Source organism: Mycteria americana, chromosome 4 (genome assembly GCF_035582795.1).
Source record: "Mycteria americana isolate JAX WOST 10 ecotype Jacksonville Zoo and Gardens chromosome 4, USCA_MyAme_1.0, whole genome shotgun sequence".
NCBI lineage: Eukaryota > Metazoa > Chordata > Aves > Ciconiiformes > Ciconiidae > Mycteria > Mycteria americana.
Window position 1 is genome coordinate 90998389 of NC_134368.1, and position 13837 is coordinate 91012225.

General features: G+C 42.0%; 1 long non-coding RNA gene across 1 annotated transcript; it reads right to left on the minus strand.

The window, feature by feature from the left end:
- Nucleotides 1-410: 410 nt before the first annotated feature.
- On the minus strand, nt 411-13616 carry LOC142408766 (uncharacterized). The gene is made up of 4 exons (XR_012775410.1): nt 13591-13616; nt 4960-5155; nt 1668-1814; nt 411-997 (listed from the first exon to the last, which is right to left on the minus strand). It is a non-coding gene; the product is annotated as an uncharacterized LOC142408766 (long non-coding RNA).
- Between the last annotated feature and the right edge of the window lie 221 nt (nt 13617-13837).

Sequence of the window (13837 nt, forward strand, 5' to 3'; positions counted from 1 at the left end):
GAGAAATGGTAACTGCTTTTTGCTCCGAGAAAGCCAACCAACGCCTGTCAGAAGAGCTTGGCAACATTCACAGCAATTACAATCAGGTCCATTTGCAACTATTTACAAGAAAGAAATAAACACCTGATTTAGAATCAGATACAAAAGATTTACAGACCTAAGTCTGGAGGAATTACTGCATATTTACAAGGAACTTTATGAGGACATCCTAAGAAATTATTGCCCGCAGGTGAGACATGATAACTGTCAATACAGACGTTCTCATTTCATTATAAATGTCAACTTAAAAAAAAAAAAATTAAACCTCATCCTCATAGTTTAAATCTCTTCGTTATCTAGAGTGTGGTTTAAGCAACCACATTTCACTTTGCACTTACCACGAGCTAGGAGGGTGCATGCTGCGAGTTCTGCCATTTCATTCTTCTCAACAATTCCCCTGTCCCTGTTTTAACACGAGTATTCCCCATGAGCCTCCTGCAGTCAGCCACCTTGCTTTGGAAAGAAATGTCACCGTAAAACACGGCCCACAATGCAGTTCCCTTCCAGGCACGTTTGTAGCATCGCTACGTTCAGCTGAACACTTACTCATAAGGCCAGGCGCAGGAGTGCCACATGGCTGGCTCACAGACGTTGCAGCCACACCGTCTCCGTTGTGTCGAGCCTCCAGGATGTGGACAGCCAGATTTCTCTCTTGCATCTTTGATCTCCTTTAGACAGCTGAAAGCCTGCCTGTGAAGCGTAATGACGCTTAAGATACGGTTGTCACTGACGGTTCTTTCTTTTGATCTCGAAGACCTAAGGCAGGATTGAAGTGGGTGCTGCCAACGCTACAAAACGACATTTTGATCTTGTTTTTCTCTTGCATAGTCAGGGCAATGCTAGATTCCAACGACACGCGGCCTTGTCCAACCCTACATTCCCTCGGAGATAAGGAAGGCATTGACTTTGGCTTTCAAAATATACAGATGAAGCTGCCCAGATGCTTCAGCCAAAGGCACTGCGAGGAAGAAAGCACAAATGAGACGGAACTAAATTCTGTTTGTTCATTCACATCCTAGCGCAAGAAAACTCCATATCCAGACATACTGCCTGTTAATCTGGAACAGGCTACTGTGATCGGAATGTCATTTCAGTATTCAGAAAGGGATACAGCATAAATTATTTACAAAATGAGCTTAATGAAGATACACATTTGGTCACAGCTGCTCCCAAGACTAGATTAGAAGGAATCCAAAAACAGGAGCAAGTGAGAGCATTAGTAAATTAGAAGGGGAGATCAAGAGCTTGCTTCTGTAAAGAAATCCCAGCCTTAAAATCCAAAATATTTAATCCCAACTACCAGTGACTCTTCTAGACCAATGGAAGGCATCTATCAAAAAAACACCTGAGGTCTTTGCAGACTGGCAAAGAGCCACCACAACTTCTGTATCCTCCTTGATTTGAGCCAGCAAATAAAAGAAGTGCTCGTGCTCATGCTGGCTGCTCACATTATCCACAAAAATTTCAGAGCTGGGTATACTCAGAAAATCGGAGACTTTTTCGAGTGAAGAGGAATATTAGTTACTAAAATTTGTACAGATGGACCGTCACGTGTGGGAGGATTGGGGTCAATCTTGTTAGACATAATAGGACTTTAATCATTATGGACGAAAAGATTCAGATCTTACCATTATGCGAGAGGATCAGTTCAGCTGTGGTTTAAGCAAATTTACAGGACTTGCAGAAGAGTGAATTAGACTACCGAGACAAGCTAGGTAGCAAATTACAAAAAGCTGCCGGAATATTTGTAAGATTCCACCTCATCTGGTTCATGTCTGCAAAACATAAATGTAATTTCCATTATGAGAAGGAATAAATATCAACTGCTATTAGCTTATATAAGAATTACTGGGGCTATCAATCCTTATCATCAAGGCATAAGCTGATCACCAGCTGGGATCAGAAAGAAATCCCCTCTGCTCCAACCCCACCATGGCTATAGTATTAGATAATTAACAGTATATTGAGGAAAAGAAGATTAACACCTTGCTTAAAAGCACCCAGAACGGGACTATTAGGCCAGATGGACAATTATCTGTTCTACTAATGCAACTCTTCTACTCTTAAAAATATACCATTGCTCAACAGGAATTCCAAATCGTTACTGGCTTCGGTGCCATACGAATGACTAACCACTTGAACCCCTGATATTTAAGTGGTTTTACTATATTCCGTAGCTCCTGAGATATCTCAAAGTCGGGATCTCTTCTGCCACCATCACTAATCAGCACTGCCTAAGCAGGGAACAGCCGTCTCCCTTGGCCACGGCGAAGCAGCAGAAAGATTCCTGAGCCTTGGTCTGAAGCCTTCTAAAATCTGTCAGGATTACAGCACAAAACAGTTGCTGCCATTATGCTCCAAATAAAGAGCCTGAATTGCCTAACAGATAACAGTTGTCTTTTTTTGAGACAAGATGCTCATGTCAAAGAACTTACAGAGTATGAGAGCCAGTATTCAGCCCACATTAAATTATTTTGGCAATGAAACTGATGAAGAAAAACACAGTAAAAATGCTGCAAAAAACTCTTCCAAATGTTTCTTTGAAAGAATTTGTACACAGCCAAGAAATGCTGGTTCCACACCAGACTCCTATGCCAATCTTTTCTTTCTTTCCTTTCTTTTTATTTTCTAAAGATTTTATTGGTACCTTTAAATTTTAAAGGTTTTTCTAAGACAGAGAGCATACCTTGCCAATGACTCTTCCTCTACAACTCTGAAAGGTTTGTTTTCAATGTTTTACCATTATTTTAAAGTATTTTAGGTTGTAAGATCTTCAGACTTCGCATGACTTAACAGTTGCAAGCCTCTACTAAATGCCTGATATGGCAGTGAGGTTAATTGTCTACACAGAGACTGTAAGGGAAAAGTCACCCTGGTGGAAAGGGGAAGCATCTATCTGACAGTGTCGTGATTGCTCATCTGCACTCGATAATAAGGAAATCAACTGCAGCCCTTGTTTCCTAACATACAATAGAAATGTTTTAAAAATTTCAATTCCACACGACAGGAAAAGCTCTGGTAAGGTTGATTCCTTTAAGCATCATCTCACTGAAGTTACTGCTAATTGTCACTTATTTCCTTCATGTTCCACGAATTTTAGACAACTGAAAGGAGCAATTAGAAGTTTTAAAAAGACAAAACTGAAGCCAATCGCTAAAACTTTCAGTTTGCTTTCACCTGCTTAAATTCTTCTTGGATCTTCAGTTGAGTTGCAATAAGAATTACATATTATATGGTTTTTGAACTGTACTAAAACTATAGTTCAAGACTGTGGTTCGATTTTGTCCAAGTTTGCCTTTAATTTGTATAAAATGGGACAGGAGTTTTCAATCTGCATTTGCCTCTGGAAAACTAGTTTCTTTTACCTAAGACAAAATAAATATCTGCTTACTTCTATTTTATCTGAAAAAATGTTTTCAGAAAAATGCTTCGGAAATATTCAAATGATGTCACGTAACCCAAAACTTTACTGGGATGTCCTAATAGTTTTGGAAACCTCCAAGCAGTTCTGGGTTACGTAGCCTACAGTAGAGTATGAAACGTATACAATACTGGGAAAGACATCACGTTAACTTTAACCAGGGTGCTAGATGAGTACGGGACAAGCAAAACTTCATTTCAGCAGACGAAGAGATGACGTCACACCACGCTGCACATGCACCAAACCTCATCAACGCAAATCAGTGCCACTAGGTTTCAGCCGAGCACAGAGGTCCTGCGTGCGTCTTTAAGGGGGCTCCCTGCTAGTCTAGCACCTCATTGTACGAATTGTATGGACAAAGCAATCCGCGGGTAGGCAGGAATGTCTTGGCTACCAACTTTGAGCCACTTGTGAAAACTGCTTTTGGGAGTGGTATTTACCACTGGAAAGCTGTCCCAAACAGCGGGGTTTGCCCGTCTGAAGCAGTTAGCCATCCTGCTTCACAGGACAAAAGACAAATGTTCATGTGGTCCCTCGAGACTGGAGTCGGAGCAGTGGAATTCCCCCCCCCCCCCCCCCCCCATCTCTCTAGTACAACAAATGACATGTTTCAGGGTTAGGAAAAATCTTTCTTACCAAACAAATCCTATTGTTTGTTTGATTCTTGTGGTTTCATGATGCTGGCTGGCGTCTGGGGACAGTAATAACAACTGAAGCTCTAAATCAGGAGGTTGGCCAGTTTTGAGGCTGCTCTTGCACGGACACCAAGAAGCCTCTAAGCACGCATGCTTTGCACATAAAGATGGCTATTGCAAAGCAGAAACTCTTTCACAAAAAAAAAAAATCTCAAAAATCAAGAATGCTTTCATTAAGACTGTGTGTGCCGGTTTGAATTCAGGCTCTCTAGGATGAGGAATGCTAGTGCAATTCTGTAGCAAATGCTGGAAACCACTCCGGAAGCCTTCCTGTTGCAAGTTAATGCTATAATTGTGTAAATTCAACAAATCTGAACCCAAACTTTTAATTATGCAATAATATAAACTGCAGAAACACTGCATAAAATTTGCTGTTTACATGATAATTTCACTGATTAACAGGGTTCCTCAGGCAAAATCACCTAAGCCCCTAAGCAAACAGATGCTTTTTGAAGAGCCTTGGGTTTGTTAAAAATACACCTGTGCTTCAGACATTCTATTTGCTAGTGCTGCACAGTTTATACAACAAAAAAAAGGCCAGCAAGTATAAGCAGCAGAGAAGAGCTCCTAAGCATCAACCCAGCTATTGTCTACTTGGATGTGAAGTGGAAGCAGCACACACACCGCCCTTTTTCAGGTCTCGTGTTCTTGGCTTCTTTGGCTTTTATTACAGTTGTCCAAAAGTGAAACTTTCTGGTTTGAGGCAAGCACAACAGCCACTTCAATTCGACTATTTGCATTTCCTTCTAAGTTGCTATTTCACCACACACATCACAAATGAATAAAGGAATGAAAAAATAATACCTGGCGAGATCAAGTCCACTGGCTCTGCATCTCCTACTAGAATACTGGAAGAGTACTGACACCCCCGGAACGTCAGGACCTCCGACAGCATCTTCTAGAACAGGCACGGGGAGAGGCTTTGCCTAAACTGTGCCCACACAAGCGCACAGGAGGAAACGGTGGGTCGAGTCAGCAGGGAGGCAGCACCGGGTGCAAGCTGTGGACAGACAGACAGGAACCAGCCGCCGCACCGCTGAGCGCGGTAACACCCCGCCGTGACGGACGAGGTAACCGCGCTGCCCCAGAGCACGCGCAGAGGGGGCTAAGGCTGGTGCACGCTTTGTTCTCAGCAGCTAACCGGGACCACCCTCGAGAGTCACCTTACAGAAGTATGGAATTATTAATGGACTATGACTGTACGAAAAGCATTAAAAAATCAAAAACGAACCAACCAAAAAAAAAAAAAACCCAGAAGAAGATGATGGTATATGTTTTATAACTAGAGTTGGCACAATAAATACTAATGAAATTAATAACGATCACATTATGCAGGCATTAGACTAATAAAGAGCTCAAGTCTGCTGCTCCCCAGAACATGATTATTTTTCTAAAGAATTGTTAGTTTTGGAAGCATTTACCATGCCTGTTGTATTTCTCTGAAACAGAACAACATTTATTCCATCCTTTATTGGAGAAGACATAAAATAACAATCCTAAATAGGTGTGGCCATTAAAACTCATCTGCTATCTTTGGCAAGAGCACGGAGAGCCAGCTCCAGCAATCAAGCCAGGTCCCCAGTGTGCAAAGAAGAATTCTCTCTCTTGTCCACTTCCCAGGTTATTTCAGATTCGGAGTTCGGTTGGAGGCTGATGTTAACTTGTACCGTTCCATACAGCCACACTGCTGTATGTCATCTTCGGTTCTCTCTCACCTTAAACAACAGCTTCAGTGACTGGCTGTACTGAGCGAGGACAGGAATTATTTCAGAATGCTACTTTGTGCTGCCTTTCCAAATAATTCTGCTTAGCAGCGTTTGACAAACAAAAACTTTCCAAAAGACTTCCAAACTTCCAGTACACTACTCAATACTGCCACTTTTCAAGCACAAGCAGAGATAAAACTAAAACTCCGGGTCTCATTTCTTGTTTTATCTTGTTTCGCCGTTACAGAACCAACACCATTCTGTACACATTCTTTCCCTGATCAGCCAAAACGCAAGGCAAGTATCTCTGGGCTGCGATATTCTGTGAAAAGAGCAAGTTCTCCTTCTAATCGCTATGTCCATTCGGACACTTAACACTAGCCCTTTCAAATATGTCTTCTAATGTCATCATCTCAGTCTCAGAGAGAGAATTCATTTCAGTCATTTTGATTAAGGACGGCACAACCTCTGTGGCCACCAGGACCGTGCTGTGCTGCCCACTTTACCTACAGTAAGTCAACCCATGTAGACTATTCTTTTACGCACGTCATCGTGAACTTCACTCAAATGTACTTCGCTCGGTTTCCACCTTTAAATCCGTTGTTTAACGGATTTCGCTAATCCCAAATCAATTATTAGTGTGGTATGGAAACACAGGTTTTGATAGGGAACATTTTCACTACACATGGCCTTATTTCTCAAAAACTGTAATACTTTTTTTTGGGGGGTGGGTAGGGGCTACAAAAGTCAACTTAAAGGCTTAGGCTGAATTTTTCAAAACTTAGGTGCTCAAAATCCTTCTGAAACTCAGTGGGTAAACTGCATTAGGCTTTGAAACTTCCTTCCTCAAGATGCAGTCAAATTCATATTCTCATGTATGGCCTCAAGGTTAAGTAACCGCCTTTAATTAACCACCTTTAATTAATTTTGTGTGTGCACGCGTCAAAGTGGACAAACAGCCAAACTTTTCAGAAGCTAAATTCCCACCTGAACTTCAAGATTTACAACAGAACCCCCCAGTTCGGGAAACAATTCGAGAAAGGAGAAGTGCTGGCGTAAAAGCCTTAAGCTAGGACCAGGTAGCTAACTGGTATGACTGAAAGGCTACGCGAGGTCTCTCCTAACAGAAGTCCTAGACAAAGAGTCATACGGTGTAGATGAGAGGAAAAGTCATCTGAGAAATCCCTCCCTGTTGCGCTTTAGGCAGAACTACCTACCTGTTCATTGCCCACCTTCAGAAAAGTATCTTTCAGACAAATGATTAACAAGACATCAAAAACTCCCCTCAAATATATACCAGCTCAGGCCAGACAATAAGCAGTATTCAGCCTTCTGGCCCCTGGAAACTGTCCTACAGATAAAATTATAGATGTGCTCATGGACAGACGCTGAAAGTGTGTTCTAAGTGTGCATTTGTATTTCAAGCTAGCAGGGCTTAGCCAGCTCCAGTCCCAGCCTGGAAATCGGTGGCTTTGCCCTCACGAGAAAGTCTTGATGCCCAGACTAAACACAGGCAGGTCTAGTATATAACTGCACTTGATGACACCTGCATTTTTGAAGCCGAATCTTCTCTCTTTGCTACATCATATCTCTCCCTCTGTAGCAAGGGGAAATTCTTGACTACTCATCGACATCTGGCATTCACTTGTAATGTACGGGCACCCATAATGGTAGATCTTACGAATGAGATGATTTAATACTAGAGAAAATTACTGCTATTAAAAATATATATATATAAACACAATCTCTCCCTGAAATCTTCACTCGACTACGGGCTTATGCCAGCTATTGGCCTACCAGACAAAACCTGCTGAATTAATTCTAATTGAAGCTTAATAAAAGTCTGGAATAGGTACTGAATTTTTGGTGATAATTTTAAGGCTTGAACTGTATTCTGTATCATTTTGAGCTACGCAAATGGTTTAAGCTTGACATCATCAGATGTAAGAAGAAATACAGAGCACCTTGTATCTACTCGCGATCTATTCGTTCCCTTTTCAATACATATGAAACTGCTGTTCTTTATTTCCAACTTTTGTCATCTTCCCTCCTTCCTTTCTTTTTTCCTCCTCTGGCCACAGATTTTTTTCATGCCACCTGTAAGTCTAATCCTCAGGCAGATTCGTTGTCCTGCTGAGCTGAAGTCAGAGAACTACACTGACTAAAAGTCACTTTCCACGTTTCTCTTTCCTTACGAGCTGGCACAGCTGCCTGCCCCAGATATCAGTTTGTTTTACAAAGACCTGTGAATTACAGCGCTTCAAAGAGCCCCCTTCGCAGTCAAGTATCAGTGCTTTAAACAATTGTTACTGAAGAAACATTAGCTGGACGGAAAGGTACAACTTAGCCTGTTCCACCAGGATAGTTTTGCCTCCTCGCAACAAGATTTAGTTGCTGTGTTCTTGCTGGAGAGTGGTGAAAACACGGTGCCGTGGAAGGAAGAAAAGAGCTTTTCTGGCTGAGCTAACTGCTTCTGTGGACTGCAGTTCCTAAATGTTCTAGCAGAGGTTAGAAAATTGCTTGGAATGGCTTGTAAACTGTGCTCTAAATTAGAGACATTAGGTAAAGAAAATAATTTCATGATGATCAGAAAAATGCTTACATCCTTAACCCATGAAACATTCCTGTTGAGAATACTTGTTGAGAAATAAAACCTGCAATTTAAAATTGACTGACGCTTAGATTTTCTCACATGACTGTAAGAGCCAGCACATTTTTAGTGCATCATTCATAGCCAGGTATGGCTTATCAGGCAATGAATTCACGTATATTCAGTAGCTGAGAGAAATCGTTAGAGCAACTTAAGTCGCACGGATATTTCTGTACTCCAGAAGATGGGAGTACGTGGATTCTGTAGCATCTGAAAACCAAGGCAATAGGGAGGAATTAGAGCAAACACCAACATTATTTTATCCCTGCTTTATTGGCATCGTGATCCCCTCTCTCTGGTAGCATATTATCCTGTTCTCTGCCTTTGTAGTCAGCGCTCAGACAGGATATAGAGATGACGACAGCCACGGAACTGAATCTAATTCTTCCTTACGCTCGCAAATCTTGCATTTACATGAGCTGCACGAAATAGGGTCTGCTTGCACTAGGTTTGTAGCCAAAGACAAATCGTTCACCCTGGGAGGAACTCCACCTCTCCAAAAGCACGCTCCCCATCTGCTCTAGCGCAGGCTGCCACTTAAACGCCACTCTCCCTAGGCCAAAGCCCAATCCAGCAAGCGCTGCTCCAGATCCCCCCTCCCCGCTAAAAACCAACCGGGCAGCCACTCTCCATACGCCAGTGAACGGTGTACTGAGCAGGGTGAACTCAGCACTGAATCACGCCTACAGATCCACCAAGATTTAAGCACAGCTTCCCCTCCGTCAGACCTGGGTAAGCTCTCGTGGCTAGCTCCCTTGTCGCAGTCACACACCACCACTGCCTGAAAACAGAATCACTCTTCATAGGGACTCACGGCTGTTCTGTTAGCCAAAACACCAGCCGAGGAGTATTTAGCACAGTTAAGTTCTGTGGAGCAAATGGATCGGAATAAAACTCCCCTTCTCTCCGCCAGTTCCGTTCTCCATCGCTGATCACGCAGAAGAGGAGAGCACGTAGGTGCAAGCGCTTCACCTCCAGACGTTTTCTGTCACACTGCTCGTTTCTCGCCTGGCTACCTGCCTATCTCCTAACTCCCTCCCGCCCGGGACGACCAGGCTCTCCGTTGCCTTCTACCCCTGCTGCTGCATCTTCTAGTCCATCCCTTTTCCACCTGAACAAACTTCTGCCGGCATAATTTATTTTAATTTTGGAAACTGTCAGAATATCTACAGATTTATCTACTTGTCTAGAGTGGCTCAGACAGGAAGTTGATCTTGGACGCATCAAAATATCTCAAAAGAAAGACTGCAAATCACGGCACTGCTTTCACAGCTAAAGAGCAGGCAGTACTGAATCCTTCTGGAACGAGCTTGTTTGCATGCTTCTCACCTCAGTACAAAGGTTTAAGAGATCTGGGTCACAATTTGGGTAACTGGGCAAGTACCTGAACATTCCACTTCTTACTGAAGTGATGACCACAAAATTTTGAGATTTGAAATGGGTGATGTATGTCTTCTACTTGAATAGATATTTACTTAGGTTATTTTTTCAACACAATTTTATCCACCTACTTTGTTCCTCTAACAATAAAGACAACAGAGAGCAACCCAAGAACGATGGCAGTAATTTTAAAATTGGATCGTTTCCATGAGTTAGCATTTAACATATCTAGGAGACACGAGAGGATTATTACTAACAAGTTAAGCCTTCCCTTCTAAGAATAAACTTTCAACTGACTTTTTTCAACAGTCATATGTAATTTCTCATAGGCTCTTCCACAGGAGGGAGTATTTATTCCCATACCACATAACGGAGACCCCATTTCAATGCAGCACATCTGAAAGGTCTTGGAGAAAGCGAGTTACAACGGCGCTTCCCACTGGACGCAACGTTGCTGGCAGGCTTACCTGATGCTATACGTGTCGATAGGATGTTATTAATGGCAGTGTTACTGCTGTCTGTACTCTATATAACCGTTACAAGACCACCATTCATGTTACAGTTCCATTAAAAGTCCTAGCATAGCATGTTCTAAAAGAATCAGTAAAAAAATATTTTAAGCAAGAAGCAATCTCTTGCATTTATAATTCCTTTAGGAAAACCAGAAGACATTTCTAACAAGTACTTTTTTGTCTTTCAAAACATCAAAATGGCCAGTCATTCACTTCATATTTGTGCACCATTACTTTAATATGGATCTTTTCTTTCATAAATATTATATACACCAAAATTTATTGAGTGCACTAAACATTATAAGATGAAATATTTAATCAGTAAAGCAACAGATCAGATCCAACTTAGCTTGATATTGGCCAAGAATTACAAATAGATCTAAGCCTACTGAAAGGAAACAATTCTGCTACTTCAGCTCACTTTCTTTCTTGCGTAAGGCACACCAGTTAGTAACAACCTTGTAGTGATACTCGCAGAAAAGTTTTGAACATGGATGAAAATGAGGATGAGCGAGTCCTCCTGTTTTCAGTTCTTCAGTTCGGGACTCGGGCACAGAGATGCTGGGATTTCAGTGGAAATTGGGCTACCTTTGGCAAACCTAAGCAGTAGGAAAAGGACCCCAGTTTCCCAGGATGTCCATTCAAGCTACAATTTCTACCTAAGGAATAAACTCCAGCACAGTCTGGATTGCTTAGTGCGAATTCATTATCCCAACTCAAAGACAAACAGGGAGTTAAAAAGAGAAGATAAAATATCCATTAAAATCACAGTAAGCTATTACAATTTAATTGCAGAAAGACGCCCTGCAGTACCAAGGAGGGGACCTAGAAGTGAAAAGGAGGTGACGCAGAGATGGCACAGAAGCAGATGCGAGGCTGGAATTTCCATTCTCTTTGGATATGGGATTGCTAGCCCCTGAAAGCACCTGCTGCAGAGAGCGAGGGGGCCCTTTGCTGAGTATTAACTTCCATTACATGACCAGTACTCCCGTGTTTTACCAAAGGATCTATTATAGACCATCACAGATTAAAAAACAGTTTCATTCAGAAACAAGGAACCTTTCTTTAGGGCAAGGACTTAGATCTTGGTTTGTATTTACAAATTTTATTTATTACCATAAGAAAAGATTCACTCATCATTTGTAACCATTAAGACATGCAAATAAGACCCCTGAACTGAACTTGTCAATGACCAGAATACATAATGCATCCATTTTAGTATCACATAATTAATATGGTTCTAAATAGTTTTTAAACTAAGAGTGATTAATTACTCTGTTAATAAAGTATATTGCAACTTACAACTGCCAAACCCTAAAACTGTTAAAAAAAGCTGAACGCACAAAAAAGACCTCTTAACTAGGTTTTGCAACGGAAAACAACCGATTTATTAAATAAAGCGCTGTCTGTAATCAGTGAACTAAACGCTTTATTGTTCTGCTTTTCAGAGTTTTAGCATCGGTGCATCACAGCTTGTTTTTCTTCCTACAGTCAAAGAGTAAAAGCAGCATCCCTACTTTGCAAGCTCCTCTCCTCCATTTGGTTTCCTCAGCTGTGAGTGAACCAGGTTTTTTGACTAAACTGAATGAAGAGAATAAATCAAGTGAAGGCAACACTCCCTCTGCTCCTGCAGAGGAGACTTACGTCATCTAAAAACTAGTACCTCGCTAGCAAACACCAAGTCTGGGTGGCTAGCCAGAGACCTGCACCGATTCGGCAGCTTGACTTTCTTGAAAACTTGGCAGCAAACACGGACTACTCAAATATTATTTCTGCTCAGATTACACTGTTTGAATACACCAAGGGTAGGTAAGGTCGTGACAGAAGTAGTTAATTTTATCTCTAATTCTAAATTGATTTCTTAAAAAACAAACAAACAAAAAGCAAAAAGAACCCCAAACCAAAACAAACAGAAAAAACAACACACACCCCCCACACACAAACAAACAAAACCCAGATCTTATTGAAAGGAAAGAAATCTCATCTTCTTCAGCCTCTTGAAAAATAATTGCTTTTTATCCCACTCTAGTGTGACCAGGTACATCATTCCCGGCCCACCCGTGGCATGGCAAAGGAAACGTACTTCTAGTATTTCTAGTGTACTGCCTGGGAAGCCTCCCTTGTTAGGCTCCTTCGGGCAGGGCGTCCTCTTCTGGGCTTTGACCCTGCGCTTCAAACCCAACCTCTCGCCTACCGCAAAAGCTCCCCAAACTGTGCTTCGGGACAAACGTGGCGAATCCCTTGCAGCTGCCTCAGGGAAGCGTATTGAACAGGAAAGGCACTTCACTCTATCGGTGTTTCTGAGAAAGGGTGCACCGGGGTGCCGCAAAATACGGGGAAAGCTGCTTGTTTCAGTTTGAGAAGTACTGGGAGCCTGAGTCAGAACTCTGCAGACGCATAGACGTGGCAGACGCAGCGTGCAACTCGACCTGCCAACGTACCTGTGCTCGTGTAGCCCCGTCACAGTGGCCACAAGCAGCAGGGGAAACTGAGCAGCAATTTTAACGTGCTTGGACAGCCAGGATCATTAGCAAGTTCATGTACTTTGTTTAGTCTAAAAAAAAGTAGGGTTTTTTTTCCTTCAAGAACCCAAATTCCCTTGCCATCACTGTGAGAAAAACCAGGACTGACCCACCCAGAAAAAAGGAAACAACCCTTTCTTCAAGGAGCTACTGAAATCCACAGAAAGATTGTCCACAGCAAGCCCGCACAGGCAAGCCCCCCTTTTCCCCTCCGTCCTTTTTTTCCCCCTGAACTTCAGAGGGAGAGTTGTGCACACCAATGGAATGAACCGAGAGCAAATCTGTTTCGGGAACTGGTTACCAGTATCAAACCTAATCTAAACCACAAAGAGGTCCAGTGAGGGTATGAGCTGGGCTATGGCATTCTCTCCTTTTTTTGAGCTTAAACTGAAAACTTTCCTACTTTGTATTTAGTTTTTACTTAGAAGGTTGAACAAAAAAAGGAGCAAGACATAAACTTTATAGAGAAATACTGTTATTGAAGACACTCTCTCAAACTCCTTCCAAACCTCCTGGACAATATAAGACACCCCGATTCCTTCAGGAATGATGTCTCCGCCACCTCAGCAATAACCTCAGGAGGCCAACTAGTCACCATCCGGGAAGAACCCTTGAGCACAAAGAGTACCTTCCTCCCTCCCGACGTCTCAAGTCCCGCCACTTACCAAAACACTCTTCCCAGGTAGGTTTCAATTTCAGCAAAGAACCATCTGAAATATATAGGTCAAGCACATAAAGGTCTTATCTAGAAACAAAGTTGAAGGATTTTATTAGAGCATTATATTAGGGCCTAAAATCAAAAAGGACTATGACAACTGCATTTTTTCAATACACTAGCAGTTTGGAAAATCTGAAAAAAATTCAGTAATGCTTTTTGATTATTGCAAATCTAGATTGATTTGCCCTAGACAG